Source organism: Rhipicephalus microplus, chromosome X (assembly GCF_043290135.1).
Source record: "Rhipicephalus microplus isolate Deutch F79 chromosome X, USDA_Rmic, whole genome shotgun sequence".
Lineage (NCBI taxonomy): Eukaryota > Metazoa > Arthropoda > Arachnida > Ixodida > Ixodidae > Rhipicephalus > Rhipicephalus microplus.
The window spans coordinates 358003085-358030532 of NC_134710.1; positions in this window are offsets into that span (position 1 = coordinate 358003085).

Sequence of the window (27448 nt, forward strand, 5' to 3'; positions counted from 1 at the left end):
TTGTGCAGGATTTTACAGGGTGTCTCACGTAACTTTAGCCAGAGTTTAAAAATATGCCGGAACACGTAATTACGCCGCGACCAAATTCATATTGCTCACCGTTGCCTGTAGATAGTCAGACTATTTTTTGTGTTCTCAAATATTGTTTATTAGATATGTTTAAATAACTAACTTTTGAAGGAACAAAGATAGATAAAAAAGTCAAAGAGAAAGATGTAGATTGGTTTGCAGAACGTCCGATTAGATAGTTTTGAACTTTATATCTGTTAGGTATCAGTGTTTTTCGGCCAATTACAAATACCCGCGAATTACAAAAAATACCACGTGACAAACCTACTCGTGGACCAATGCGCACAGTAATTCTAGTGCTCCTTAACGTTCCGTGTACTAACGACCATAACATTTGCCCCATTGTGCTGTCTCCACAGAGCCACAACAATGATGGTGGCTTTACGATGAACACGTTTTGCTATCGGCCACAAAAACGATAACCACTGTGACTGCATATAGCTGTCATGAACCGGTGCGAGGGAAGCGTGTCATTCGTACGCAGAACGTTCGGGAGCACTAAATACATCGCGCGCACTGATGCGCGAGCGGGTTTGTCACGAGGCATTTTTCGTTCCCTAATCCACTCTGCTCTCTTTTTGTCTCCTAAGGTTACACCTATCATTTTCCTTTCCATTGCTCACTGCGTTGTCCTCAATTTAAGCTGAGCCCTTTTTAATATCTCCAGCTTTCTGCTTCGTAGCTAAATACCGGCAAGATGCAGCTGTTCCTCTTCCTCTTGAGGGATAGTGGCAATCTAAACCTGTCATAATTTGAGAGTGCTTGCTAGATGTGCTCCACCCCGTTCTTATTCTTCTAGTTACTTCAATCTCGTGGTTCGGCTCCGCGGTTATTACCTGCTCCAAGTAAACATACTCTTTTACAACGTGAAGTGCACTATTACCTATCTCGAAGCGCTGCTCTCTTCCAAGGTTGTTGTACATTACTTTCGTTTTCTGCAGATTAATTTTAAGACCTATTTTTCTGCTCTTCTTGTCTAACTCCGTAATCATGAGTTGCAATTCGTCTCCTGAGTTACTCAGAAATGCTATGTCGTCGGCGAAGCGCAGGTTACTAAGGTACTCTCCATTAACTCTTATGCCTACCTGTTCCCATTCTAGGCATCTGAAAACCTCCTGTAAGCACGCGGTAAATGGCATTGGGGAGATTGTGTCCTCCTGCCTTACACCCTTCTTGAATGGTATTCTGTTGCTTTCTTTATGAGGCACTATGGTAGCAGTTGATCCCCTGCAGATTTCTTCCAGAATGTTTATATATACTTCATCGACGCCCTGATTGCGCAGTGTCTGCATGACTGCTGATATTTCTACTGAATCAAACGCCTTCTTGTAATCTATGAAGGCTATGTATAGTGGTTGGCTGTATTTTGAGCATTTGTTTATTACCTGGTTGATAGTATGAATGCCGTCGATTGTTGAGTAGCCTGTTCGAAATTCTGCTTGTTTCTTTGGTTGATTGAATTTTAATAATGTCATAATTCTCTTAGCAATTACATTTGTAAATAGCTTGTATACTACGGAGAGCAAGCTGATCGGCCTGTAATTCCTCAAGTCCTTGTCACCTCCTTTCTTATGTATTAGAATGATGTTAGCATTCTTCCAAGATTGTGGTACTCTTCCCGTCATGAGACACCTCGTAAACAGGGTGGCTAGTTTTTCTGACACAATCTGTCCTCCATGTTTTAGCAGATCTAATGTTACCTGATCCTCACCAGCAACTTTACCTCTTTGCATGCTCTCCAAGGCTTTTCTGACTTCTTCTATTATTACTGGTGTGGTGTCATGTGGGTTACTGCTAGTTATTACAGTAAGGTAGTGGCTGTGCTGGCTACTTTACAGATCTTTGTAAAACTCCTCCGCTAATTTTAGTATCCTATCCATATTGGTAGTTACTTTGCCTTCCTTGTCCCTTAGTGCATACATCTGGTTTTTGCCTATCCAAAGTTTTCTCTTCACTGCTTTGACGCTTCCTCCGTTCTTCAGAGCGTGTTCAATTCTCTCCATCTTATACCTTTTTACATCGGATACTTTACGCTTATTAATCAACTTCGAAAGGTCTACCAATTTTATTTGTCTGTTGTACTTGAGGCTTTCATAATTTGACGGTTCCTAATGGGATTCTTTGTATCCTGGGACAGCTTTCCAGTGTCCTGTAAAACTACAGTACCTCCAACTTCCACTGCGCACTCCGTAATGATACTCGTGAGACTATCATTCATCTCTTCATTCTAAGGCTGTTTTCCTCGATAAGAGCTGAGTACCTGTTTTGAAGCGAGTCTCTAAATTCCTGTACTTTTCCTTTCAGTGCTAGCTCATTGATTGGCTTCTTGCATATCACTTTCTGTTGTTCCTTCTTGAACTTTAGGCGAATTCGAGTCCGTACCATTCAATGGTCACTGCATCGTACCTTGCCAAGCACTTCCACATCCTGTACGATGCCTGGGTGAGCATTGAGTATACAGTCTATTTTGTTTTTACTTTCGCCATCAGGGCTCCACCATGTCCACTTACAGTTCCCTCGCTTTTGGTAGAAGGTATTCAAAATCTGTAAATTATTGCGTGCTGCGAATTATACTAGTAGCTCCCCTCTTGCATTTCTAGTACCGATGCCATAATCTCCTACGGCCTGGTCTCCAGCCTGTTTCTTCCTTATTATTGCATTGAAGCCTGCCATCAGTATAGTATACTATGTTTTTACCTTACTCGTTGCCGATTGCACGTCTTCATAGAAGCTTTCAACTGACACGTCATAATGGTTGAACGTAGGCGCATAACCTTGTACCACCTTCATCTTGTAGCTTTTATTCAGTTTAATTACGATACCTACCACCCTTTCATTAATGCTATAGTACTTCTATATGTCGCCAGCTATGTTTCTGGGGATAAGGAGCCCCACTCGCAGTTCTCTTCTGTCAGCCAAGCCCCGATAGCAAAGCAGGTGCCTGTTCTCTAGCATTGTATAGGCCTCATCTGTCCTCCTAACCTTACTGAGCCTCATTACATACCATTTAGTGCCCTCTAGCTCCTCGAACAGCACAACTACAATTGCCTCGCTAGATAAGGTCCAAGCGTTAAACGTTGCCAAGCTCAGGTTCCAATGGTAGCCTGTCTGGTTTCAGAGATTCTTAGCACCCTCTGCTGCGTTGCAGATCTGACCGCCGCCATGGTCAGTTGCTTCACAGCCGCCGTGGACTGAGGGCCGTGAGTTATTTGACGTATGCATGTGGGAGGTAATGTCCAGATATTGAACCCGGGTGGCCAATCCTTCTCTGGTGAGAGAGTGCGTTACCGGTGGTGGTCACCGGTGAGGCCGCATCCCAGGACTCTTCATGCAGTTCCATCAACACGCGGACTTTTTTAAAATCCGGTTGGGAGCTGCGCGGCACCGGGATTCGAGCCACGGACCTCTTGAATGCGAGGCTGATGTTCTAACTACTACGCCATCACTGCTACGGGGTTAAGGATATCACAGTTGAAATTAAGAAAAGGAAACGAACATGGGCCGGGCATGTAGCACGTAGACAGGATAACCACTGGTCATTAAGGGTAACTAACTGGATTCCTAGAGAAAGCAAACGGGTTAGGGGGAGATGGGATTCAGAAGTTTTGCGGGTATCAATTGGCAGCAGCAAGCACAGGACCGAGTTGACTGGCGGAACATGGGAGAGGCCTTTGTCTTGCAGTGGAAGTAGTCAGGCTGATGATAATGATGGTGATTTTTGTATTTGCGGGCATTTGTAATTAGCAGAAAAACACCAATACCTAACAAATATAAAGTAGAAAACTATCTATTTCGGTGTTTCGCAAAGCGGTCTAGAACTTTCTCATTGAAATTTTTTTATTCACCTTTCTTCCTTCAAAGGTTAGATAATTAATGAGTTATAATTGAACGATATTTGAGAACTCCAAAAATAATTTCACTAACTCCAGGCAATGTTTAGCATCATGCATTTGGTTGCGTCGTAATTACGTGTTGCGGCATATTTTTAAACTCTGGCTAAAATTACGTGAGACATCCTGTATATATTTGGGCGTGATTTCCAACATATTTGTGCTTATACATACAGTCCCTTATTTAGGTTATTTTCATGAATTGGTGGCTTTGAGTAAGGTCCATGATTCAACGAGCGTTTTTTCGATACTTAGTTTTAAACGTTGTTCCTGTGCAGAACTTGTATGGATTGTAACAGCATGGCGATTCGGCCGAGGGCAATGCTGCTTGAATTGAGTATAGCCCACTGGAAAGTTTTAGTTTTTCGATAGTTCAAGTATTGAGTGTTTATTTGCTTCTTCAAGCAAAATGTCTGCTGCACTGATGAGGCACAGTGAAACAAATGAACGAGAAAATTAAGCATTGAAAGGATTATATAAAAAAGACTCCATGAAGGCGTTCTCACTGAACCCGTTAAATCAATATGCTTCGTGTTCCTTTCCTGCGGTTGACGAAATGATGTTGCTATGCATTAAGCTATGATAATTATTATAGTGAATCTGCGCTCGCTAATCACCCGCAGTATCACCCGCAGTATTTCATCAGAGAGGAGTCAAAGCGTCGCGTTTATCAAAAGCGAATTGTTTTTTTATGAAAAATATCGCAACTGCTTTTTGAATATTGCCATGTATACGATGACACGTGCACGTACCTACATGTACACATGACACGTTTTCCCAACGCTTTGGAAGTTAGGTATATCGTGGCAAGATCAACAGATTGAACACCCCCATGTAAATAGAGAAAGAAGAGACAGCTAGATTGGGGCGTTAGTTCGACAATACGTATTTTTACTTAAAATGTTGTTAGAAGGAGGCAGTAGTCCTATTCGTGCACGAACTCCGTATTGAGGTGGGAATACGTTGCCGCTGCTGAAGGTACATAAAAGAACTAGTTCACATTAATCACTCATAAAACTTGATCATCAACTTGAGAACAGCTGATTATGCGCTCAGTGTTGTAGTACGTTATGAAAATTTCTAGCATACCGAATTTTAGAAAGAAAATTGAACTTAATTTTAGAAATTAATCAAGTATATACAAGGGCAACATTGAAAATGAGTTGAGGAAAGGCGGCCGCTTTGTTAAGGTTGACGGGCACATAGACAAATGAATGAAAAACTTGAGGCTTACTTGGACTTATGCTCGCATTTAACATTCAAGCCACTAATTAAGCTGCTCTAAAGGTGATGATAGTGCTATGAGCACTACTGCTGAGACAGGCTGGTCGTATATATGGCACAACCTTTCTCGTGTGTATCCGTATTTCAGTACTATAGTTTGTACGATACGACATGCTCACTCACACCCATAAACGGAAAGGAAACAGTCATCTGTAATGACCGATTATATTTTGTTTTTGTGGAACACTTGCGACTAATGAACTCCGCATTATGAGATACAAAAGTCCAATAAACACGTTAAAATATAACGCCAATAGAACTTTTTGGAATGCAATGAGAAGGCTTAAACGTGACATGTAAAGATCATTGCTCGCGAATAGTGTAGCCGAGCTCATGTGATGAAAGCCCCACTGGCACCACAGGCTGTTCTGGAATGGGTATATATTGTGCTGGTAGAAACCATAGAAATAAAAAAGAATGATAAAGTTATCTGAAGAAACTAGACATAAAGAAGGCATTTACTGGTAGTATAGAAGTTTCTACCATACACCTGCGCACAAGCAATCCATCTAGTACATGAAAAAGACACTGAGGTGGTATATTAAATCAGGTTAGACGGACAGGTTCTTCTCTTTGAGCTCTATTGCTTTTAGGTTTTCTTTCATGGGTTCATTAAGAGAAGAGAAAGGGAAAGCAAAAGCTTCACTTTTTTTTTTACTTCACGACGAAACCTCAACGTGTGAATGCCACCGTGACATCACGAACTTCACTTTTTCTGTATACTTTGGCCACGTTGGTTGAATGAAATATTCTCAACCTTGGTATTTAACTCTTTGTGTCCTTCAGGACGTTATGTAAGGAATGTCTACAATAAATAATATAGTTGAGTAGGCCTTCGCAGACGCCATCAAGATATATGAGGCCACGACGAGGTGGTGCGAGAACCTAAAAATAGCATCACTACTTATATTTTCTTTTCGCACGTTTTTTATTTCGCTGAAGTTACCAGGCGTCTTCCGGTGGTAACACGGGTGCTTTCGGTATTGTGAAATTGTAATTTGCTAATAAAAGAGAAATAGCAATTATCTTTAGGGCCTCTTTAGGATACGAATACATGTATCGTATCAGACACTAGTAGGCTTTTATACGTACTTCATGCATTAATTGTCTCAGTTGCTTCTACCTGTATCGTGACGCAACTGCAAAGTAGCCTGAAACGGCCATGCTGTGCAGTGTATAGGCGTATTTTCTGTGGTAGCAAAACACTAAACGGTAGCGTGGGAGTAACACTGCATTAGTAGCCAGAGGCAACGATAAAGTTCATAGCGAGTTGGAACACGTGCTGCAAATAAGGAGAAGGAGGGGTGCTGTGACGCCGTCTCCCTCAACCTTAACAAGTAAGAAATCCGTACGTGATCGTGTCACTTTCGCTGTTCTTTTCGAGATATTTAGAACTTACTTATATGAAATATACACACCCTTCAAATACCTTCAAGCTGTCGAAAGTTATTCTCTACTACAGCTTACAAACCGCTGGAGGGTAATAAAGCCATCACTTGGTATTAGTGCCAAAGCAAAATATAGCCGTTTCCCTCCATCGACTCGCTTCACCCGGCGGCCGTTTATTTACATAGAACCTCACAGTTGCTGGACTGATCGAATGACTCGTGTCTTTGATTTCACCACGTCTTGACACGTGGTTTGGATATCTTGTTCGCCAACTTGCATTTAATAACATAACGGTCGACTTATCTTCTTCTTTGATGGATTTAACGTCCCGAAACCCCCTTATGTATATAAGATGCCGTAGTGAAGGACTCAGGAAAATTCACTCACGCAGGGTTCTTTAACGTGCACCCAAATCAGAGCACACGGGCGTACACCATTTCAGCCTCCATCGAAAATGCAGCCGCCACAGTCAAGATTCAATCCCGCGACCTGCGGGTCATCAGCCGAGTGCCTTAGCGACTAGACCACCGCGCCGAGGTGGTCGACTTATCTATGAAGGTTGCTGCGTCTAAGGTGTTTGTAATGACGAGTGGTACGTCTGCTGTGGCGCGGGAATGCGCGAACTACGACGGACGCTCCGCCTACGTCAAGGCTATGGGGCACGGCAAAGATTTATACCGTACCTGGCAGCGATGCGACTCATCGTGAATCGTGGTGCCAAGAAGTTTCCTTTTCATTTGCGCAAACGAAGGTGAAACGTTCCGTCATGCACATAAATGCTTGGCTTGCCGCCATTCTATTCACGGTGCCACATGTCGCTTCTCTCGCTGTTTACAAATGTGGGCGTGTATAACGCCACGCCAAAGGTGCTGTTAAAATAATAAGGAGACCTGTCCTGATCTCTGCGCCACGTAAACAGGTCGTTTCTTTCGACTAAATGTGTTCCTAAATGACTTGCGAGCAAGGCAAAGTATTGTAGAAGCCCCGCCGCGGTGGTCTATAGTGGCTGAGGTACTCAGCTGCTGACCCGCAGGTCACGGGATCCAATCCCGGCTGCGGTGGCTGCATTTCCGATGGAGGCGGAAATGTTGTAGGCCCGCGGGCTCAGATTTGGGTGCACGTTAAAGAACCCCAGGTGGTCAAAATTTCCGGAGCCCTCCACTACGGCGTCTCTCATATTCATATGGTGGTTTTGGGACGTTAAACCCCACATATCAATCATCAATCAATATATTGTAGAAAGAAAGTGAATCCTTCCCATAATCACAGTATTATGTTAAGCTTAAGTTCACATAGTTAGTAATTTTATTTGGCTGCTCATTTGAAGTATCAATCACTACACTACTGAAAAAACGTCCATCATAGAAATAGTAGATTCCTTTATCCACCATTCTGGTGGAATATGGTGCTGGAAATATTGGTGTCACATCTTGTATGGCGGTGTACAGTGGATTCTGGAGTGCCGGCAATGCTGGAACGCAAAACAGCGCCAAAACCACCGTGACGAGGTGCCACTAAAAATTATAATGGTATAGAAAGCACCCGCAACAAAAAAGCAACCACATGGATTAGAACGTGCAACCTTGGGATTCTCAACTGAACACACTAGCCACTGCGCCATTCCGACAGATAGAAACTTTGCTGTTAAATGACTAGTCAACTTACGAACTGGACTGCTGAGCTTCAGTTATGTTTGTCGCGTGCTCAAAATGGATGGTATTTGCACCTGCTACTAAAATTTGAACATTTATGAACAGAAACAACTGCTCCCTGTAACGATTGCCACTGCGAAAATGGCAACAGCGCTATTTTTTTTTACAATTCATAACCGCAAGAAAACAAAAACGCCATGCCTGCGCTGTAGGCGCACCACAGTCACAACTAAAGTTAGAAGAGCGGCCTTTCAGAGCCTTTTCAAAACACTCATTGGGTAACTACTGCAAGTACACTTGCTTGGTTCCCACTAGGGCATTAATAATAAGCTTTTGAGTAGTAGTAACAAGCTTTTAGGTAGTAAAATTTTGTAGCAATATTGTGTTTTTTAGACACTTCAATGTGACTTTAGCTGCGGAAAAGTATTTCAGCCTGTACGCAGAGTTGATGCATGAAAACAAACAAGAACTGCATGGTTACACAAGGACACAGAGGAAAGAGGGAGAGAGCAATCTGGCAACTGCCACCTGGAGGGGCACAACGCCTGCTCACTCATTCAGGAGGAGGGAAGAAACAGAGGAAACAAAGCTAAGAGGGGAGAAAGCAAAAAAAAAGAATGAAGTAAAGGAAAACAAAATGACGAAGTCTTAGACAAGTATACACTCTAAGCCAAAAATGGCCAAAATAGGAGCAACGGCTGTTTTTACTCCTTCAGACCGACTGTTACTCTCCGAAAAGACCAAGCGGAACAAGATGGCCGACTTGTTAGAGAATGGGGGAGCAACTGTATTCATCTTAAGTTTGTAAGGGAGCAACGGAAGGAGGAACCGCTGTAAATGCTCTCGTCACGCAACGGTTACTCCCCGGCAGGATACCGCACACAAATATGCATGCCGCCCACATTGATATTCATGGGCCAGATTATTGTTTGTTCTGTGTGCCAAACTTCACCAAACCAAAACAGTGATTTATTTTAGCATCCGTAGATAATAAGATAGCAGCGCTGGCTGAACACAGAAGGCCTGAGAATACAGTACGGCAAATACCTAACACACGCAGCAGCAGAATGGAGAGTTGGCACGTCAAAGCGGACCGAACGCCGAAACACGTGCAAAAGAACGATAAAAAAAGCCTAGACACGCCGTTCGTCCGCGAAGTAAGGGCGTCAAAGTCGATCAAGCACCGAAACACGTGCATAAGGAGCCCCCCCCCCCCCCCCCCGCCCAGATATATCGGAGAAGAAAAAAAAAAGCGGACCCAGACGCGCTTCTCATCAGCCATACACTTAGTAGCACGCTTCACCGTGTAGTTTGAGGGCAGAATGACAAATCTGCGCCATCTGCGCCCGCACGACAAGTGTGGCGCTAGTGTAGCAAACGATGTAAGTTACAAAGTAATTTTTATTCAGTGTTTATGTTGACTAGCACTAAATAAAAATTACACTCAACTTTTTATATTTATTTATGAGATTTAGTGTACCTCAGTTTTTTTTTATATTTGTATTAGGAGAGCACACTGAAATTATTGCGCTGACGCCTGTGCTGCCACTGCTCGACGTTTTTTTTTTTTCGGCGCAACTAGGTTCGCGTTCGCACTACTTACTCATTTTCATATGGTCTGTGGTTGGCGAGCACATGGACGTGCGAGCTTGAGAGCTATGTTTTGATTGTGTGTGTGTGTCGCAGATTTGCGTTTCTACTTATTCGTGATGAAGGTTAGTGTATATTTATCTTTGTGGAGCGCGAAGTAGTTGTGGATTTTGCTGCTGGGTGGAACAAACACATCGTAAACACGTCTTCAGCTATCTGCAAGCCTGTTCGCTCGTCGGACAAAGGACTGTGCATGCATCAGCGTGCGGGTGAGTGGCATTTTCAGCAACATTTAATGCTCTTACAATACATTGTTGAGTGGTTGCGCTATTGAAAGAGAAATGATTTGCTCTTATTCACCGTATCCATTGCTAGCCGTATCGGACTAAATTACCTCTATTACCGCCTGCATACCCTCTTGCTTCCCTTGTCACCACTGCAGTGCCAGTGTACTTTTGCAGTTAAAAGTTCATTTCCGCAACACTACCTCGCTTGAAAAAACATTGGGGCGGGGTTGTAGCTGCATTCATACTGGCACTTTTCTACCATTGGCTTTATGTAATGTTAACGGCTGAGTGTTGGGACCTTGGGCCGCATTTTTTAGAGATGTAAAGTGTATGTAAATCAGTAAGTGAACAAATCATTGTCGCATCACTTCACTGGCATAGCCAGGCGGTTGCGCACAGAATTTTTTTAGGCCGGGCGTAGGGAGCCCAAATTGACGACCATATTCGCTTGCCCGGCCTATTCAGATAAGCAGACCCCCACCCTCCCCGCACGCCTAAAAAAAAAAAAATCTGCCCACATCACTGCGTCACTTGCTTCACCTCTGCGCTGAACGTACTATTTTATAAGCGGACCATCAAGCGAGCAGTTTACATATTGACAGAACAATTGGAGGAGGAATGACCCAAATCTTTCAGATTTCTTTAGTGATGCAAAACCTTAGCAAAACTGAATATTGTAAAAGACAATCATAAATGCTGTATGTTCTCGTTAGCGCTGTCATTATTCTGCATCATGAAATCTTTATGCGCTGTGAAAACTTGGCATGCCGTTGAAGTCATATCGACGTTAATACCAATCGACGAAAATTTCGACAACCTCTATAACGCCGTTTGGGATTTGCCGCATGCACATAATTAGGCTGATTCTCACTTGGCTGTTTTTAACCTGACTTCACTGCTACCAAATGAAACAATATTTGATGCATGTCTTTTTTTTTTCAGGGATATGACACAAATTTGGTTATACTGCAGATAAAGATGCTCCCAACGATGCTAAAGTACAGAAAGCAAGTGAATTTTGATAAGTGCAGACTTTTTGTACTACGTATATGAAAGCATCGCTTTTTAGGGGCAAACTGTGCATGTGTTGGCCAGAGAATAGTTCATTATGCCACATGGTTACACTGGCACTGACAATTCGACATGGCTCCGCTGGTCCGTGTGTGTGCTCACACTGTTACCGTTAAGATAAAATGTTTATGTTTTCATTGCAGGGATTGCTGTTTGTACTAAAAAGCCAACTGCCAAGATTTGTTTACGCTGGTACTCCTAAAAGTATGCTTTCCCTATTTACATGGATTTTGGCTTGCACAAAGCATAACACTTGGGCCTAGATTCACAAAGCTGTCCATGCGCAGGCCTTCATAACAGCGTTTCTTGACTTGTCTTTACCCTGTTTTCTGCAGATGTTTGTGGGTTTAAAAGTGCCACAGCATGTTGACCTCCGCCACTCTGAAATATTCGCGTTCAAAGTTCCGCAAGAGTGGGCTTAACTTTCTTGTGCACCTCTTTGCTAGTCCAAGATACTGAAGTGTTATGCTCTTACTAGAGGTGGCAGTGTTTCTAATGTTTGTACATTTCCATCACATTGACCAAGTATGCGATCTTGGCTTGACTGGTAGCACATCTTCAACAAATGTCTTTGTGGCACATGTAGAAGGCAGTACAAAATAAATAGGCAGACATTCACACCGGGAGCTAACTTCTAATAATGCTTTTTTTTTTTGGAAACCATGGTGTGCTTATTCCGATTTGTCTAAAAAGCAGTAACCTGTTTGGCTGTGAACCAACAAGACGTTGAACTAATAAAAGCTTCACATCTTGTTGCTCTCAAATATATATGTATTGGCAAGCTATCTGTGACACTGTCAAACAAAGAATCAGAATATCTGTGCATGCCTTAAGATATATTGCTTCGTTTACATATCTCGTGGCTGTGACTCGTCAACCGAGTGAACGAATGCACCCTAGTTTTCTAAATTTAAAGCATTTTTTGAAGGTAGCACGGTCTACATTTATTTGTCTATAGTTTTGTCCAGCCGTTTGCGTCAGGTACAAAGAAATATACTGAAGATTATCATGTAGCCTCTGCAAATGGTTGCTTTCAAGCAGGCTTTGCATGCTTGGCTTGTGCCTACAGGTATTGCACAATTCAAGACGCAGCAGCGTATGATAGAACAGTAGAATCGAGAGCAACTATCACGAGCTAAATAAGTATTTTAACATGAGCGGACAGTACGTGTTATTTGCCACACACATGACCTCATTTAGAATGCCCATTGGTGAATGGGCTCATAGAAATGTCACTCAGCTGTGTATAGGAAACAAGTTAACTGAACCTAAGGGTATCTTTAACTGCTACAAATATGCCTTGTTGAGGTGCTGCACATTTTCTTCCAGAATACTGCTGTCTGAGACATCATGTGAAGAGCGTCTACCACATCAGCATTTATATGGCTTGCCAAGTAACGTTTGGCCGAACCTTCCTTTTTTTCACATTTCGTTTTGCAGTAGACATCCTAGAATGTAAGCGCTGCTGCAGTGTGTGTGACTCATTGTTATGAATTGATTCTGGCATGTTTAACCTCACACTTCTATTTTTTTTTTTGCAGCAATGAGATGCTTCACATATGCCTGCGGTGACGTTCTGCTGCGATAGCCTGATGGAAACACCAGCTGCGAAACTTGAGTTCTTCAGAATTGGAGAAGTTGCCCTTCTCTCACCAATGATGACACAGACTGCCCTATGCTAGAAATTCAAGATTGTTTTTCCACGGATGACGCAGAAAACCTTTGATGTATTATGGTGTTTGTTTAGTGCTGGCTGTGGTGTGGCGAAGTCTACTTTTACGTGTGGTCACACGTCGCCTCATAAAAAGAACAATAAAGCATTTATTTTCCTTTCAATATTGTCCACTTTTTGTGTTAGAAGCACCCAAGCAGTGCTCTTCCAAGGAGCTCTCGCCATGTGTTAAGCGTGTGACAAGCATACTCGAGATAAATACTCATTTCCCCAAGGAGTACCTGGAAGCATGTGCAGTTGGTTTTCAGAGAGTAACTGCGAACACGTGGGAGGAACGGTAAAGAGTAACTGTTGCTCTTAGAAGAGCAACTGGTGGGAGTAATGGTTGGTCGGCAGGGAGCAACTGGTGGGAGTAACTGTTGGTCTGCAGGGAGGAACTGGAGGGAGTAACTGTTCATCCCCCGAAGGAGGAACTGAAAGGAGAGCAACGGTTCCTCCCTCTGCAGTTACTCCTTTTAGGAGAGTAATGGGAGTGGCAATGCAATTGCTCCCTGAAAGGAGCAACCCCTATACCCCTGTTGCTCCGTTTTGGCTTAGAGTGTAGGTAAAAAAAACGTCTATAAATGGGTGGCCAGGTACGTTTAGTCCACAAAAGTAAGTAGAGCTCAATGGGCCTGGTTTGGAGAAGCACAACCTATCAAAATCAGATAATCGTCTAGTGTCGTGTACCTAAGCCCCAAGAACTTATATTTCTTAATCAGCAAAGCCCGCTGCTTAGCAAATGCGGGAAAGTGCACTATGAGATACTCAAGTTTTTCGCAGAAGCCACAAGCAGCGCACAATGGGCTGTCAACACGCCCCTGACGGTGTAATGGTTCGCACACCAGTACGGAGCCCACTCTAAGTTTATATAACAGCGCTCTGGAATTACGAGGCAAGTCACAGCCGCGAACACGGGGAGCGAACGGCGCGGTCACCCCATGCTGGTCCGGGTGCCGCTTTTTAGGAGGTGTCGGCGTATAAGCAGACGAGCGTTGTACATCGTACGTGGAATTCCCAAACGGTCACAATCATCAATGATAGAAGACAAAAAAAGGCGATCCGCTTCTTCATTGTCCCCCATGTGCGAAGGTGCCCACCGTGCAGCTAGGTATAACCACGTGAGAGAATATTGTTGGCGGATTTTGTGATGCTGTATAAGATAGGGCTGCCGGTGTCCTTGCGGGCGAGCCTGCTTATTTTAAAAAAGAAAACAAATACTAAAACAAAGAGGAGGAGGCTTACAGTAACTGTGCAAAGATCAAGATACAGCGGAACTGGTTGATCCTAGATGCTTAACGCGGCCTTCTTGGCTGACGCTAGGTATTTGCATGGTGTAGACAGCGTGGAGTGAAAACACAGCCTGTCACAGAGCATGCAAGCGTGTTCAGACTCCAGTGCAAGATTTAACGTGCAAAGGTGTCTGTGGCAATCTAGGTAGAAGCGCGCGCATTTCGTCGTTCGTACTTGGCTTGCATGGTGGATAAACTTGGCGCTTGCCTGCGCGGACTGTATTTGTCGGTGAGCGCAGCTAATTAGCAACGCCTCTGAGGGCTTTTCGCAGACATGCGATGTTTTACATTTTACTTCTAGCTTTAAAGAGACACTATAAAGAAACGATTACTTGGTGTAGTTGATAAATAGTACTCCGAAAACTGCAATGCCACAAGTTTCACTGTAATAAGTTCAATATTAGCGGAGAAAATCAAGGCCAAAGTTTCATTTTTGAATTCCATGTCGAAATCTCTATGCGTGACGCAAAATTTTTCAAAAGGTATTTTTCGTATTTTCACGGCATTGGCTTGATAAAATTTTCCCAAACTCCATTTGCTAAGCACATGGCACCCACAGCTGAAATGTACTTCATTTTTATTTAGTAGAAGCTATGTAAGACCCAATAGACGCCTTCAAAATTTACTACGTCAAGGTTTTTGGTGCGAGAATCTCCACCCGCATTTTCTTTTCGCGCGTTTTCTCGCTTGCCAAGTGTCAGGTCGTGGTAATTAAGGCCTGTATTCACAAACCAACCGCGGCCTTTTCTTACGTTTTCCTCAAGTTCCTGTACTCTCTGCGTGCGTTATAAACGCACAGAAATGGTAACAGGGCAAAATAATGCAACACAATTTGTTCATGTATACGAGCATCTTTTGCTCAGTAAGCGATATAACGGCTTCAAACCAATGAGGATAACTCGAGGTAAGGCTGAGGTTGGTTTGTGAATGCGGGCCTAAGAGTGGCGTTTTTGGGGATTGTGGAATTGTGCTTTACTAATGCGCGAAAAATTGTTTTGCTCTTTAGTTTCCTTTTAAAGGGGTATCGACGCCACTTTTTGGAGGTACCGTACAAATCCACTGTATACAAAGAGTTCTCTGTGCAAGTGGGAAGCTCAGCAAATGCCGATAAGATACTTTATTTTAGTACTAACATTAATCTCGCCGTGGCACACATATTGACATCAACACTAGCTTGAGGTTAGGCTTCAATACAAATTGCTGCTCACTACCGTGAAGAGAGTAGACAAACCGGAAAAGTGCAGCAGTGTCACAAAGAGCCGGCATGTCATACCACCTTATGTGAACGACGTCTCAGACAGGCTAAAATAGATTGCTCGTGCCGCCAACGTTCTGTTGGTTATTTTTTTTTTGCACCGGAAAAATTGCAGGAATTTTGGAAGCGGGTTATCCCACTTCGCGCAAACTCTGCTCCGAGCTCTGTTGCACACAGGTCCCGTTACGTCCCATGGGCAGTGGGAGTCGACTTCTTGATTCCACTGACGTGTGGAAACGTCTATGCCAGCCAAGCCGGCAGGTGTATAAATGACCGCCTCCGAGAACACCTTAATAACGTGCACACTGTGGTACAAGGGCGCCTTGGCATTCCTTGTTGGGATTGTGGTTGCATCCCCTCTTTAATCAGTGCTCTAGATGGGCAAGGCATAGAAATCAGCTTGCCAGCGAAATTATTCAAGCGGAAAAAATACCCTTGCTAGTTGATAACCGCGTAAACCTTTCAGCTTTCGCTTTATTACAGTTAGAACTTAATTACCTGGCTGACCTTTGAGGCAATAGAGGACCCTTCCCAGGTGTTTTGATACTGACGCATTGATTAGGCTTGTATTTTATCTTCCTGTTCTGTATCATATACTTTTCGGCGCATTTATTTTTGTCACTCTGCGTAATAAAGCTAGTTAGAAGGCAGTGCTCTTTCTGTCTTCGCTGTTCCGTTTTTCCTATGTTCGCGTGCTGTAAAAAGTTGCATGTATGCCCCCACCTCCCCGAAGGCAATCATCAGGAAATGCGAATGCATTTCTTACGCCGAGGGAGGGCACCGTTGCCGTCAGACATTCGCCTTTACCGACTTCAGCCATTGCCTTGAGAGGGGTCCACAGCGAGCTAACGGTCGAGAGTGAGGAGCGAGCGTACGGGAGAGTGGGGCGCTATCGTTCTCGGTTCTGCGTTGGCGTTTCACAGCGGCGTCTCAAGTGCACATTGCCGGATGGATGTTTTGAGAGGCGCCCAGCCAGTGAACGATCGAGAGCATATTCCTTCCTCCATAATCAAGAGTGATCCTTCCTCCATAACCAAGAGGCGTGAGTGGATGGGAGAGTTGGGCGCAGGGAGGAGAGAGAGTTGACAGCGAGAGCAGGAGCGCCGACGCACTGAACTTACCCTTTCTTATACTCTCGCACCTTATGCTCCGCTTGCTAGGGGTGAGGGTAAGCGCGCGCGCCCGCAGCTGTTGCTGTGAGAGAGAAAGTTAGAGCGGAGAGATAAAACGCGCCAGCGCGCGGTCGCCTCCGCAGACGCCGCCGCCGGATGCCTGACATAGCCTGACTAGGATATGCATTCGCATTTAAAAAACGCCCAAGCGTTACACTAAAATAGGACAGCACAATCGCAAGAAAAATCAGTAGGAAGGGGGCACTCTGTCCTTTTGCGTGGTGGACTCGGCTGTTTCTTTTTTCCATCACGCACTGGGCCCATTCAAATGTCAACCTGGGACATTACCAAGTTGAAAATGTGCATCCTGGCCATTATTTTCTACTCTTACTGCTAATATGATGATATTGAATCTTTATTCAATGAACACCTAAGTATTGTACCTTTCGATGTGGTTTCCTGCACAACAAATTTCCTCATATTGTTGTGTGTGCAGAAATTTCTATTTGAATACCTGAAGCGCAGTATTTTGACTGCATGTGCAATTGAAGACTGACGTGGAAAGTGCCACATGACTCGGACTGGTAACAGACGAGCACGAAAGCTGCAGTGAGACATGTATGTAATATGGCCGATGATCAATGAAAAGTTCTGTGTAAGTGCCTTCTTTATTATTTTTATCTACTTATAACCTGCTTTTGGCGATGTGAAATTCGTATATATTATGTATGTAGATGTGAACCTTAAAATGCTCTCTTATTTTGCCTCAGGATCATTACTCCTTATATTTTAAATGAAGAATCAAATGTGACGTTAATATAACACATGTTCCTATTATTTAAATGCACGTATAAAGAGTTTCATTCACATTTCAACAACTTGTAATAGGAAACCCATTCTAAGAATGGGAAGGAACGAGCTTTGATTACTGTTTCCAAAGAACGCGCACAACATTGCCCGACAGGCCGCCTGTTTCATAGGAGTACATGTGTAGTGTTTATTGCTTTGTTATGAAATTGGATAGCCAGCACTGCAACCACAATGGACGTCACACCGACATGGCACCCGCATTGGGTCTTTTTACAAACCAGTTACGATACCTAGAGTGCCTCCGTGGTAGATTACCTGACTGCTACGTAGAATGCTTGGATTAGATTCCTGCTGACATCATCATTTTTTTATTTCTCTTTTTTGGGTCAACGCTATGTAGCACTCGCTTAGCGCACTCGCTTTCATATTCTCAATGTCAGTTCTCACCATTGCTGGGTATATTTAAGCTGTCAATCACCTGTGGACGTCTGTTCATGGCTCATACTGGCATACGTTGGCCCGTGATATTCGGGTATGTCAGTGGCGTACCAACTCTTTCGCGAGTGAGGGGGTGGCACACCTTCCTCACTCGTCGGCTGGTATATACACATCACAGACAGACAGACAGACAGACAGGCAGACGGACGGACGGACAGACAGACAGACAGACAGACAGACAGACAGACAGATAGATGGATAGACAGATAGATAGATAGATAGATAGATAGATAGATAGATAGATAGATAGATAGATAGATAGTCCTTGAATCGAAATGCGGGGCACAGTGGCAGGATACATGCGTGGTGTTTTCTTCATTGCCTCATATATCAAACACCGTACTGTGTGTTCCTATAACGGCGATGAATGGCCGCAAGGCTTCGTATAAAAATTATCATTTGGGACTCTGGCGCCGAGGTTATTCACCTAACATGGTGGACAGAGCCGTTGCAGCAGGAAAATATGAGCACAAGTTGCCTGTGGCAGGATCGGTGAAAGCGCGAAACGAAGCGCTGTTCTCTAGAGGCGAGATTGTCAAGGACATTCCATTTTCCGAAAAGCCTGCAGCCGACAGAATCCAACGCACACAAAAGAGCGCGCTTCAAAAAATCAGTGAACAAATTTTCTTTAAAAAAGTAGCTGCCCACAATTCTAGATAAAATTTGAATAGAAAAGTTTAAAAAAAAAAAGGTTCACGCATGTGTGCAGCTAAACGTATGACTCTTCCGCAAAGTAATGTACAAGAGCAGGCCGGCCACCTCTGAATTAGAGAATGAAAGGCGTGTGGCGCTCACACCATTGGCATTGCTTTGGAATACAGTGTACTAGAATAGGGATAGTGAGCTCAGACGCATGCGCTGCTATATGTTGCTTCCGAGTGATGGCACCACAAGACTTTGCTCTTGAATGACATTATGGTTTTATGAGTTTCGCGCCTGCGCTAAGCGAGCTATACGGGTTATTTAAGTGGAGTGTGTCATGTTAAAGCAGCTCTTACTATCCACACGGTCGGAATCAAATCCACACGCAATCGCATTTCTGGTTAAGAAATGCAAAAGAAACGCGCTGCCGCTATGAATGCAATGCTGGATATAGATGTCGGCCGCGCCCCCAAGAGCCCCGATAAAGTAATTGCTGCTCGCCGATAAAGTAATTGCTGCTCGATAAAGTAATTGCTGTTCATTCGGAGGAGCGCGATGTTCACACGTGCTTACGCACAGCTTTATCAGGCATTTTCGAATGTTGTACGCGCCTTGAACGCACATTCAACGCCTGCCAGGATATGCGGAGACCATAGGCCCAACTCGGTGGAACTCGCTAGCCAAGTTAAAAAAAAACGGTGAGCTTAAAGAGAATGAAATGCTCTACATGCGCGTGAACATGCATGTTTTCAGGAAAAACAATAAAATGCACCCACAACATCCGTTTGATTCACCGCAAATTATGACCTTGAAATTTTAAGCTACCACAAATCCAACTAGTTACGTTCCGTTTGGTTCTTTCCACTCGCCTCTCGCTTGTTGCGCGACATTTGCTGCTGCCGCTAACAAAGCCGAAGACGAGAACTTTTCATCTGCTGGCACCTTGAGGAAACGACCACTGCGACATCGTCTGGATATAGAGACGTTTATTCGTTTCTCTTCCTCTTTCACTGTCCTTGCACCCCTGGTTTTATCCCCTGTCTCCCCATTCAACCACTCTTACAGTCCAATCGTAACGCACCACTCTCACAGTCCAATCGGAACGCACAGATGTGTCTCTCCTTGCCACAACCTCGAAGACCCACCGCCTCTTGCCCACTCATCGGTTCTCCGCCATCGCTCAGGTTTCTTTCACACCGGTTCCCGGAATGGTCGACGACGGGCGTTGCCAGGTCGTGGAAAAGCGCCTCCGAGTAAGTTCCCGCGATGCCGGGCTGACAGGCCATCAATACAATTGGCCCTTGCGCCAATGCCGTCGCCTCCGTTGATTCTGATTGTCCGGCGGACGCGTACGTGTACCTTCCACGTGTACCTTCCACGTGTACCGGCCACCTGCAGCCTGGCTTGGTCTCCTGTAAGGCGCCATAATTGAGCCCGACAGCGGCACGGGAGTTGTCGCGTCCTTTGTGGTCAGCAGACAGTCATCGTCCCGCATTCCGGTGGCCCTGCTTCCTTGTTGGCGAGGGGTCGCCGGCTGCGGGGTGGGTAACATAAGGTATTCGGGGAACGCACGAAGTTCGAGCCCAACACCTCCTCTCCAACTGTGTTGCACTGTATCTATGACATGCGACACAAACACAACCACATATGCACACATGTTCACCGGCTCGACACGTGAGGTACCAACTGTCACTCGTACCTCGTTGACTCCGTAACAAAGCATACACCCCCCTTAACTCGCCGTCCCTTTTATGCGTCATCGTTAGGAGTCACTAACCGCGACATTGCGTCGGCATTAGCGTTTAGACACCCGTTTTTGTGTTCAATTTCCAGGTTATACTTCTGTAGTGCCAACGCCCAGCGTGTCAGCCTAGCGCTCTGCGGAGTGGTTAGAGTCAGAAATTTGAGTGGGTTATGATCGGTAATCACCTTGATTTTAGCGCCAAACAGCCAAACATCCAACTTCCCCAGTGCCCAAATGATTGCATAAGCTTCCTTTTCTATTGTGGCCCATAGGGTCTGAGCCGGGCTAAGCTTCTTGCTCAGAAAAGCGATAGGGTGCTCCTTGGCCACCAGATCCTGCTGTGTCAGGCACGCACCAACGGCGTAATCGGATGCATCTGTGGCGAGGATAAATTCTTTCCCTGGGTCTGGTGCCTGCAACGCCGACGCCTGCACTAGAAAGTTTTTCACCTTGTAAAAAGCTTCCTGCGCCTCTGTATTCCAAGGTAATTTCTGCGGAATACGTCGGCCAATTAGGTTAGTCAGAGGCATAACGACTTTGGAGTACTCGGGCACGTAGTCCCTATAATAGTTGGCTAGCCCTAAGAAATTACGAAGCTGTCCCTTTGTTTCGGGAGCCGGGATCTCCTTTATCGCCCTGACCTTCTCAGGATCGGCCCCGTGCTTGCCTGATCCCACAATCTGCCCCAAGAATTTTACTTCTTGTTGTGCAAACCGACATTTGCTTACGTTGAGCCTCAACCCTGCCTTGGCTAGGGACACAAGCACCTTGTCTAAATGTTCCAGGTGCTCGTTCCAGTTCTCGGAGTATATCGCTACATCGTCAATGTAAGCGCAAGCATAATGTCTATGCGAAGCCAGTACACAATTGATGACCCTCTGATAGGTACCGCCGGCATTCTTTAACCCAAAGGGCATCACTCTCCATGCGTACTGGCCTGAGGGAGTGGCAAAAGCGGTACAAACCTGCGCGTCCTCGTCGAGAGGTATTTGCCAGTAACCGCTGAACATGTCTAGCAGAGTTATGTACTTAGCCTTCGCTACTTGGTATAACAGATCCATCGCCACGCTCATGGGAAATGCGTCTGTCTCTGTTATTTCTTTGAGTCTCCTGTAATCGCAACAGATGCGGATGCCACCGTCCTTCTTTGGTACGCAGACCAGTGGACACGCGTGCGGACTTTCAACCGGGTATATCAATCCCCACTGCTGGAGCTGATTTACCTGCCTCTCTACTTCGCTCACCAGCGCCACCGGCACTCTGTATGGGTATGCGCGCCTCGGTTGCTCTCCTGCTTTGATTCGTATTTTATGGATTCCCACTTTGCAGGTGCCGGGTTTGTTTGCGAATACCCTCGGGTGCCTCGCGATTAAGTCTCGCAGCTGTTCTCTCTGTGTGGGCTCCAGGTGTGCTACCTCATCAAGCTGCAGCGTCGCTTGCGCGTCTAGCCCACATGATGGGACCGGAACCTCTCCAAATTCCTGATCGCCTTCGAATATCACTCCTACTGCAGTTACTCGGGCGTGATATGCGCGAAGCTTGTTAGCGTGAATGGTTCTGCGTGAACCATCCTTGAGCTCAACTAAATAACTGTACGGTCGCAGTTTTGCGACCACTGTGATCGGTCCCTTCCACTTCACCACTAGCTTCCCCTCTCCTTCCTTCTCGAGCCATAGTACTTGGTCCCCCGTGACAAACTGTTTGTCTGTGGCCCTCAAGTTATAGCGTCCTACGTACTCCTTCTGAGTGACTTCACTCTGTCGGGCGGCTCCTTCGCTAGCTTCTTCCAAACTACTTCGGAGCTTCGCAAGATATTCCGCTGCTGGCATACCCAATGATTCCGGCACTTCCCAGTCTCCTGACCAAGTCCTTTTGAGAATGAATAGGGGCCCGTTCGGCACCCGCCTGTACATGAGCTCGAACGGTGACCGCCCTGTAGTCGCATGTGGGACCTCACGATATGCCCATAACAAAAACGAAATCATTCTATCCCACTCGCGTCCATGTTCGCCGACTATGTGAGAAAGCATTCTTTTGAACGTGCCGTTCCAGCGCTCGACTAAGCCGTTGCTTTGCGGGTGATCGGGCGTGGAAAATCTCGGAGTTGCCCCAAGTCTTTGCAACATCTCCTGTGTCAACCTCGGCGTAAAGTTGGTGCCGTGATCTGAGCGAATTGTCTCTGGCACCCTGTGTTGAGAAAATATCTGCTCTCTTAAATGACCTGCCCATGGTGAATCGTGAGCCATTTTCAGCACTTCTTTGTGCCTGTGTGATGGTAGCACTAACTGTTTGCAGATGCGACCCGCGAGGTGTTCCTGATGATACAATAGCTCGTCTTGAACGAGCCTGCCATGCGTTCCGGCCTTTGCCTGCGCCCAAGCATCTCGCGAAGCCGTGTCTGCTTCCTGAGCCTCACGAAACTCCTGTCGTTTGCTTTTGACCGGCTCGGAACCTTCGCTGTTGCTCTCCGCGGTTATGACGCCGGCCATCGCCCGTTGCTCCTCGCATGCCTCATCTGACAGCTCTACTATAGCTTCGGTCTCCTCGACTGCTGAACACTCGTCTGACACTATGTCACGTTTAACCCTTTCCTCGAGAAGCTGTGCGTAATCATTGGGCGTGATCAGCGCGTCGGTGCCGTCTAGCAGCTTATCTGTGATTGCACAAAGCACAGCCGACTGCACCGCCTCGGACATCACGTAAGGACTTCCTTCAGTAGCTATGAGCGGCACGTAAGCCAACTCAGCGGTTACCTGTTGCCCGAACGCTCCCGTCAACTTTATCTGCGAACCCGTACCATCGTACTGAGGTACCACTTCCTTTCTGATGACGCTCACCTCCGCTCCTGAGTCTACCACGGCGTTTAATGATCGACCTGAGCTCTTAAGCGTTACAGTTTCCAGTGAGGGTTGTTTCTGCTCTTTGCGCTGCCTCAACCTGTCTGCCATTGCTATTTCTGACCCGAATGCAGAAGCCGTCACCCTCGCGACCACTGGACCGTTTTCTTGTCCTGCTGGCCTAGTGCCTTGCCTTGCACCTGAGCCCTTATTGGGGCAATTCCTGGCAATGTGGTCGGCACCCTTACACTCAAAACATCGCCTTTTCCCGTTTCCGTCCGTGGGTGCATCTACCGCTGTTTTAGCTTTCTTTTGCCACTCCTCTACATTTGCCTTCTTTTGTGCTGCCTTGCACTTTTCGCTCTCCTCGAATCTCTCCGCGAGCCTAGCCACGCCACTGGGCAGCAAAAAGGACTCCTGTTGATTACAAATGACATGCGCTCTCGCTTCCGGGCTCAAACATTCTTTCAAGCGATCCGCGACGACTAGCAGCTTGAGTTCCTCGAACGTGCCTACCTTTCAACTCTGGACATAATAGTCGAAATAATTCTCAAGGCACACGGCAAACTGATCCCAGGACTCCCTTTCTCCCTTTTTCGATCCCGCAAACAGCCTCTTGTACTCCGCTGCCGAAAGCCTGAGACCCTCCAAAATGCTTGACTTAAGCTTAACATAAGCTTTGCGCTACTCTGATTTAAGCCTGCACAGCAGCCCGCGTGCCCTTTCACTCAACTGTGGCAGCACAAGCCCGGCCCACCATTCGCTCGGAACTTCATACGACTCAAGCGTTGCCTCTACATCCTCGAACTACATTGGCGCAAGCGCCTCTTGTTTCGGCATAGGTGCCAGTACACCCCTTAACAAGCTTGCGAATTTCAGTCGCCTGTCTTCCTATGACCTTCCGCCAAGCTCTACGCTGTCATCGCTCTCGTTGGACTCTGCCCCATTACGGGCTCGTAGCCGCTGGCTTTCCAGCATCAAACGCTGCTTCTCCGTTTCCGCCTCAGCAATTTTTAATTGAAGCTGGAGCAGCGCTAGCTGCTGTTCCAACGCCGTATCTGACGTGACACTACCATGACCCCCCGTGCCGCTGTCGGCGACTCCGAACGCCTGCAAGTTTCCTGCCCCGTCCCCGTTCATTTCCGAGTTGTCCCTTTCTCTGTCTCGCAAGTTGTAATGCTTGCCCCGCCGCGGTGGTCTAGTGGCTAAGGTACTCGGCTGCTGACCCGCAGGGCGCGGGTTTGAATCCCGGCTGCGGCTGCTGCATTTCCGATGGAGGCGGAAATGTTGTAGGCCCGTGTGCTCAGATTTGGGTGCACGTTAAAGAACCCCAGGTGGTCTAAATTTCCGGAGCCCTCCACTACGGCGTCTCTCATAATCATATAGTGGTTTTGGGACGTTAAACCCCACATATCAAGTTGTAATGCTTTGTCATCGCCTGCGCCCAACAGAAAATCAAGAGGTACCCGCCTGAAGTAGCCTTGCGGTGCGCTCTTCCTCCTCGGAATCCGGTGGACTAGCCTTGCTTCGTTGATCCCGCAGCGTGGTAGTCAGTTGAAGGTGGTTGTCGTCACTCTCGGCCGATGTCGCTCCCAGCTGTCCTCCTCAGTTCAGCCATGCAGATCCTGCCGACTGCGCCAGTTACGTTCCGTTTGGTTCTTTCCACTCGCCTCTCGCTTGTTGCGCGACATTTGCTGCTGCCGCTAACGAAGCCGAAGACGAGAACTTTTCATCTGCTGGCACCTTGAGGAAACGACCACTGCGACATCATCTGGATATAGAGACGTTTATTCGTTTCTCTTCCGCTTTCACTGTCCTTGCACCCCTGGTTTTATCCCCTGTCTCCCCATTCAACCACTCTTACAGTCCAATCGGAACGCACAGATGTGTCTCTCCTCGCCACAACCTCGAAGACCCACCGCCTCTTGCCCACTCATCGGTTCTCCGCCCTCGCTGAGATTTCTTTCACACCGGTTCCCGGAATGGTCGACGACGGGCGTTGCCAGGTCGTGGAAAAGCACCTCCGAGTAAGTTCCCGCGATGCCGGGCTGACAGGCCATCAATACAATTGGCCCTTGCGCCAATGCTGTCGCCTCCGCTGATTCTGATTGTCCGGCGGACGCGTACGCGTACCTTCCACGTGTACCTTCCACGTGTACAGGCCACCTGCAGCCTGGCTTGGTCTCCTGTAAGGCGCCATAATTGAGCCCGACAGCCGCACGGGAGTTGTCGCGTCCTTTGTGGCCAGCAGACAGTCATCGTCCCGCATTCCGGTGGCCCTGCTTCCTTGTTGGCGAGGGGTCGCCGGCCGCTGGGTGGGTAACATAAGGTATTCGGGGAACGCACGAAGTTCGAGCCCAACACAACTGTTTAAGTAAAAATAGTTCTATTCAAGCACAGTTTTCTTGCGAGCGGGCACATTGGCTTACGTAAGCAGTAAACATAAGTGTTTTTGTAAAACCTTACTTATATTTTGTGCACTTTATTACGAATAGCATATGCATAAAAACAACGCACAGGACATCGCCCAACCACAATAATTCACTGTAACAACTGTTTAGAATCCAGAAATATTACAAACTTATGTATTCCAAGATGGTGCAGCCTTACTTAACGTTGCTTTTCATTCAATGCATTTGCAAAACTACCACATAAATACACATATCAACTTCAGCACAAAGTTAGATAGATATGTGGGGTTTAAGTTACAAAACCACTATATGATTATGAGGGACGCCATATAGTGGAGGAATCCGGAAATTTCTACCTCCTGGGGTTCTTTAACGAGCACCCAAATTTGAACACATGGGCCTACAGCACTTTCTCCTCCATCGAAAATGCAGGCGCCACTGCCAGGATTCGATCCCGTCACCTGCAGGTCAGCAGCCGAGTACTTTAGCTTCTGGACCCCCACGGCGGGGCTCCAACACAAAGTTCGAAGGCATCTCCAATTTTTGTAGGATGCTTTATGCTTCTTCGTGTGAACGCAAACGATGTTGTTCAGCAAATTTTCTCCTCACATACACTGTGGTATGGACATATGGAGGCCTGTTGCAGAAAAACATGACAACTTTTCCCGGCATCACAGTAGCTTTCTCGCATAAGTCGAAGTGCAATGAAGAACACACCCCTTCAGGAAAACATTGCTTAGTCAAGCACTCGGAATGTGCTTTGAAGTGCAATATAAAGTTGAAATTGTCCTGTACATCATCTGAGCTGGCTGCTCCTTGTGGTTCATCGCTAGTAGAAGCGTAATTCGGTGGTGACTGGCCGTTCAGGTCATTTTCGGCGGATGGAGTTTCTGTCATGGTTAGACGTCTGTTGCTCCCGGTAATTTCGTCATCTTGTCGCTTCCTTCGGCTCCTGCGTTTGACAGTCGCTTTCTTGAGCTACACATGAAGATTTGGAAGGATCGTTGGAAGAGCGTCTTCTGGCAGCGTCGATTTTTCACAAGGAATACGTACCCTTTCACCGCCAGTGATATCATTGTAGTCCCTGATGACGAAATGTGGCTCAAAATTTCATTCGTATTTCGTTGTTTTTTTTCCTTTTTTCGTTTTGAGGTACGTTGAAAAGAGACGCTTCCAGCACACCTTTCATACAGCTCTCATCAGTATACCGCACCGCGGTATACTAATTACAGATAAACAGGAATTTTTCAGCTCAGAAAGGTTAATTGCTTCGCATACCTCAGCGTAAGCACGTCAGCCGAAGATGAATACCGCGGCAGTTGTTGATTCAATCCATGAGACAACTCGATGAAAACAAAGAACCACTTGACTTGCCGTCTCAATTAGCACATGTGCAGCAATATGGCAGCCGTGGCAGAAAGATTGGATGGTGTGAGACCAGTTTTCGGGCAAGACTTGATAGTGAAAAGGCAGAATCACCCCTATAGGCCGCGAGATGGAGCAGAGTCGCCGCCTGGCGGCAACTGGCCGAAGTGGTTAACTGTGCATCGCTCCGTGCGTCATCTGCTAGCCACGTCGTGTATCTATGTGCGCGTACCTCATGCACGTTCTCAAATTATGGTTGTTCCGGTCTTGTAAGTGCGAGTGTAACTGTTTCTACGTATGCCTGAAACGACGACGTATGAAAGCATTTGGTCTTGCTCCGATGCTAATGCATTGTAATAGGATCGGCACGTGCAACTTTCTCGAGTGTTGTTTATTGTTGTCGTACCCTCCATTCAGTGGATTAGTTTCATAGTGGGTGCCACTTTCTGTTTCAAGCACATGGCAAAATGCTCTTGGCATCTTCCCAAACATGCGGACTATTAGGTGGTGTGTGAATGCAGCGTTTTATAGCGACTCGG